The following is a 6,000-nucleotide window of genomic DNA, read 5'->3' as shown; positions in this document are numbered from 1 at the left end:
TCCGAAACTAGAATATGCATGCGCTGTTTGGGATCCTGCCACTGATAATCTAATTAATTCATTAGAACTCGTTCAAAATAATTCAGTTCGTTTCATCTTACGTAATTACAATAGAACTGCAAGTGTATCTGCCATGAAAACTAACCTTTCGCTTAGTCCACTTTCTTCTCGTCGCAAGACCGCACGTTTAGTTCTTTTTCACAAACTATACCACCATCATTCAACACTCCGCAATGATCTCATTTTTCAGCCACAATACTTTTCGCCTCGAATCGACCATCGTTATAAGGTTGGTCTCGAATCATGTCACACTAAAACTTTTTTGCAGTCATTTTTCCTTCGGTCATCCACGGAATGGAAGCACCTTCCTGCTGAAATCGTATCCATTCACGATAACCAAATGTTTCGAGCGGGTTTAGCTGACATTGTATAATCGAAGCATTTTTTCCTACTGTATGTTTGTAACCTAAGTGCATTTTGTATTTACCATTTTACTATCGTACTTTTCTACCAATTTCTTATGGCGATTTAACCCAAGCTAAAACTGTATAATCAGAAGCCTTTGTACTTGACCGTTCTAACTGCTTTTTTATAATTGTTTTATGTTCATTTGCTGTAACCCACTCCCCTCTTTAATGCCTTTGGCCCTGAGGGTAATAAATAAATAAATAAATAAATAAATAAATAAATAAATAAATAAATAAATAAATAAATAAATAAATAAATAAATAAATAAATAAAGGGGAATGTATGGTGTGTAGGCGAAGAGCAAAGTTGAGAACATAAGTCAAGCGCAGATGTTATTAGCCCAATAAGTTCGTAGCGCATCCTCTCTCCAGAGGATGTCGCTCTTGATATATTTTTTAATAGCACGTGCCTCCAGGCCCTTGTGGTTCAAGGACTCTGTTTAGGCACTTTTGCTTCTGGCCAATTATTGCATCTGTTATTGCATCTGTTGAATATCGTATCATTCTTTCGCAATGCATTCTTCATGTTCAAAGTGCACCTCATTAGTCATTGCCACAATCTTATTACATGTAGATTTTACGCACTTTACAGCGACTATTTTCAGGCCCCTTTACAGCCACGTCTCATCTACTTCTCAGAATTCAGTGCTCCACTGCGAACTTACTAACACTAGCATGGCGCTCTTTGTCCACATCTGGCCCTTGCGCCGATAACTCCAATAATCATCATATGTCAAGCGCATCTGCAAGATTCTGCGCTCCGAGCTCTGGCGTCAAGAGCGCCTTTACCAGGACTGGTTACGTGTTACTTGCTTTACATGTGTGACCCTTCCAAGATTGCGGCACAAAAGTTGCAGCACATCAGGTCCCTGGCAGCTAGGATGACAGAAAACGTCACGGAAAGGAATGCTTTGCAACTTACTTCAGTCGTCAGAAAGGATGACTAACACGCAAGATCGCAGGGCTAATAGCTTGGTCTTGCCTGGCGGGGTAGATATCCCGGAAGACGTCACTGCAGCACTGAAGAAAGGACTGAAAATCGGCGGTGCGCCTAACGTTCAAGCACATAAGCTCTTGGCAATGAATACGGAGAATGTGGCGATGGGGTTAGTTGCTTCCCACTTCCGTGAAAAATGGTTTCTGCTGGCTTTCAGGCTGACGAGGAAGGTTGGCTTTTGCTACCCTTGTCAACTCTGACTTCAAAGAGAATGCGCAACAAACAATCCGCAAGAACTTCAGGGAAGTCCATGTTAAATGGAACGCCGGTTAAGAAGGACTTTGAGCAGTCGTGTAAGGACTTTACTCAATTGGCAACTATAGCCTAAGCAAATGTTCTATAAACGCGTTGCAAGTATTTCTTTCAGCAAAAATTAGAAAAGAGAACGTTCCCCTCCGTTCTATTGTGAGTGAGAAAGTCTCGTGACAGCACTGCGCGGGTCCGTCTCGGTTCAAGCATTTTAAACAACAGCCTTTGATTACTAAGAAATGGGATAAATTAGTTCAGTTTTCAAAGGAAAAACCGGATTTCGGGATATTTCAAAGCTTAATCGAGGCAATATATCGAAGGCGGCCACGCCCCGTAAAAGAAGTGTGTGACGAAGTTTGAATGATGGCATGTCGCGGCAAATCCTGACACGGCACACAGCCACACAGCTTGCCAGGCAAAGCGCGTGCCGTATCAGTAGTTGCTGCGACTATAGCCGATACGTTTCATTACAAGCTTTGTCGTGCTTTTTCCTCGAGGGGCGCTTCCGTCTGATATGAGAGAGCGGCCGCCTTTTCTGCACTCATGCACCTGGCGCCGGCCTTCCGATAAAACGCCACCGGCGCTGTCCTTACAGCTTTCTTATAACAAAATATGGTTGATCATAAAAGAAAGAAAAAAAAAAACGTATACGTATAGACCGTATTTTCATGGGCGCCGCCATTGCGTAGGCAGTGGCGCCATCTATGGGCAGTTGGCTTGCTGGCTTGGGCGAACGCCCGTGTTGTATGCTGTGGTATACGCTCGGCAGCAGTTTCTGGTGGATTTCTTCGCACTCGCGCGGTCTATTTAGCATTAAAATGGTGTCTTCTACGTGGGGAATGGTCCTGTACATCGTAGTGAAGGAATTTAAGTCTGAAGTAATTAAGCGGCTGTAGTAAACTGCTGGTGTTAGGGCGGACGGAGCACCCAGCGCGATGTGGGCGCGTCTGTTTGAGCTTACAATTAGCCTCGGATATCAGTTAGGTATTTCTGAAAATTCGTTTCCCGAATGTTACCTTACTGCAGCATTCTCAGCACTGTAATTCTAAGCTCTGGTTTAGCTGCAACGAGTAGTTACGAAAGATCTGACTATCCTAACAGCGTGGGTACCGCTCTGCTGGAGAACAACTCGTGCTGTTTACTTTGACAAGCGTTCAAGATGTTGTGTTTAGATACACTGGGCAACTGCCTTGTTTGCTGGGCAAGGTTTCCGCCCACAAATGAAATACTTTGGTTATTAATAACCGCATACCGTACAGTGTGAATCGCACTTTTCAAGTGGTCGAACGACCAGCTGCAGACTGCGCGAGCGTCCGAGGCAGTACTAAATGCTGTGCTATAGATCTGTTTGTTCTATAAATAGTATGGTCCACGTGGTCCAAGCATGCGGCACGACCACGCGGAGTCTTATTGCGTCGTTATCCCGTGTTCTGTTTTATTTTGCTGCAAAATGAGGACATATGAACTCTTTTTTTTTTCCCCAGTCTCCCAAGTTCAGTCATTTACGACGCATTCACCCACGTTAACGCAATTGTGTCCTTACAAATAGCTATTGGATTCTCTTTATGCGATTACCTTTTTATATTGTACCTTACATGGCAAAAAAAAGGCAATTCCGATCTAAGCACGAAGCAATTGTGTGTATCATGTTGGTTTGCCAACCGCAGTCCTCGCTGTGTTGAGCAAAGCCTTCGGCCTCTTGCAGGAGGCTAACGTAGACATAGCGATTTTAAGTCTACTAGACTTAAAATGCGTGAGATAGATGCCGGTGGCTGATGCAAATGTTTTACAACAACTCTTCGTCGAGTGAAAACACATACATCCAACATAGTTCACAACACATACACACACTGCGGCTGATGATGCGCGTCGCATTTTTGCACATCCAAGAGAAATTTCCAGATACTGTAGCTACTGCTCCACCTAAAGGCTACACAGTGGTTGTTCGACAACCTCGTAAAAACTGACATCCCGTAAACTGCACTCAGCACTAGCTAAAACACACCCGAATCGTTCCGCAGCGCGCGACCGGCAACACATTCAAGCCGCGCCGCGCCGCGGCTCGCCCAAGCCAGAGAGGAGGAAAGGCTCGTCGCGCGCCCTTTCCTCCTCGCCCGATGAAAAAGTCTATACTCTATTTAGGGCCGTTCGTTATCGGGTCAAACCCGATTTTACCCGATTTTTATACCCCGAACATGTTTCAGGAGAATCGGGTTAAATCCGACTTCTCCCCGAATTCCACATACCCAGCTTTTTCTTATTTCTTTTTTTTTTCCTCGCTCTCTCTCTCTCTCTCTCTTTCTTTTTTTTCGAAGCTAGATCCTCTTTGCTTAAGTGAACTCCAGTGACTTATAGACTTGATTTCACAAGCTGCGTGCAGCACTGTGGACGGGCTCTCAACCAACCGCCCAAATTTGCGCGCCCTCACCGTGACATTCTACGGAGGCTGGCTGAGAAAATCGACAATAGGCGTTGGGGTGGAACCGCTTCGGCGCGCCACGTAGCTTCGGCCCTGCTGCACGCAGCTCGATCCGTGACCGCGGCGACGTGGGTTCGCTGCACGACGAGTTTAACCAGTGCTTGCTGGAAGCAAGCCCCACTAACGCAGCTGTCGAACTCATTGAGTATTGGCATGACTCTACCGCTCGCTACTCCAGGCTGGCAAATGCTGCACTGACATTGCTGTTGTGCCTAGCTATTATAATACAAGCTGTGACGTCGAGAGAACTTTATCTCAGCTGAGATCGATACGTTCAAAGATCGGACAGGTCCCGTATGGAGACCGACATGTTGCGCATGCAGATGATAATGTCTGTTGACAAGGATGTGTAAAAAATCCATGACCAGCTGTTCATGAATAAAATGTTTCATTTCCTAGACGCTATGAAGGCTATTTAGTATCATAAACTTATCACTTTCCAAACAAGCGCCGCCGAACTTCAGAGTATTTGCTAGAAACCCCTGATGTCCCCCCCCCCCCCCCCCCCTCCTGATTACCATCTTGAAACAGATCCCTAGTTCTAACGCGTAAGCGTTAAGGGCAGCACAATGCATTGGCGGGCTGTTGGTGCGAATCCATACTTTGTTAAGGAGCTCGTTTAAGGAGTGTTAAGGAGCTCGTGAAACCCTCCGAAAAAAGAAAGAAAAAAGAACCTTCGAATGTACTGTATTACTTAGTACATTTGTAAATTTAGCCCGAAAAAACCCGAATTTTGGAATGCTTCCAGAAAAAAAAAACGAGTTCTCCCCGATTATCAGCTTGAAAAATAGCACCCAATTTTCACCCCCCCCCCCCCCCGAATTACAAAAAAATATATAAAACCCGATAAGGAACAACCACAACTATATTCCACGACGACATTGTGAGAGAAACAGTTGAGAGTAGCGCTTGTCCAGTGTCCACCCTTTTCTTTGGTGCTGTGTCTGTATTTTTTTTTTTTTTTTTTGCGGTCACTAACCATGTCATGGGAAGTACAAACTGCATGAGTTAACAACAGTCTTTGCAGTAAATTACATATCCAAGTGCTCCGGAGTGTTATAGGTGCGTTTTACGAACGGCGCAGAATTTAGCTCGCTGTAGCAACAGAACTGTAATTGCCGCAAGATCGAATTTGATGAAAATGGGGGAACGTTCTGGCCAATGGTCATGCGAAGATAAGCACGTGCTGTTAAATTATAGCACTTGTAAAAATTGTTTGAAAGTGACTGAAAGCGTCCGGCGGTTACTTGCTGTGACCCAGGATAATTGCGCATGGAACCAAGTTCACATTCGGTGGAAGTAGGGGGCCATATTAAGCGTGATGTGTGAAAAATGTGCAGCGTTTCTGACTTAATTACAATAAATGGAACTAATTCTGAGTACTTGTTTTCTGCCTATTTTCAGGCGTTCCACATGATCTTGGCGAACTAAACGAGGAACTTGTTTTGTATGCGATGAAAACAAGGGCGGGGGGGGGGGGGATATGTAGACTAAATTCAGGGTGTGTGGGTCAGTCGCGGCCTATTCAGTAAATGACGTGTGCAAGCGCTCCGAAAGTTATGGCCAAAGCAAGCGGGCAGAGCAACAGCAATATCAGAAGCAGACGACGCTGACGTCGATCGTCTGCTGTGCGGTACTCCTCACAAGTGTCATTGCACTTTCGATACACGTTTAACTTTCTAAGCAACTAGAAATTATTCATACCTTGCATATCGGTTTTAAATTTAGATTATAAGTGAATAATATTCAAAGCATTATCTAGTATTAGTAAGCGAACATTTTTCTGATATTAGTGCAATCACCATTAG

The sequence above is a fragment of the Dermacentor silvarum genome, chromosome 1, assembly GCF_013339745.2.
Source record: "Dermacentor silvarum isolate Dsil-2018 chromosome 1, BIME_Dsil_1.4, whole genome shotgun sequence".
Classification (NCBI taxonomy): domain Eukaryota; kingdom Metazoa; phylum Arthropoda; class Arachnida; order Ixodida; family Ixodidae; genus Dermacentor; species Dermacentor silvarum.
This window is presented reverse-complemented; position numbering follows the sequence as displayed.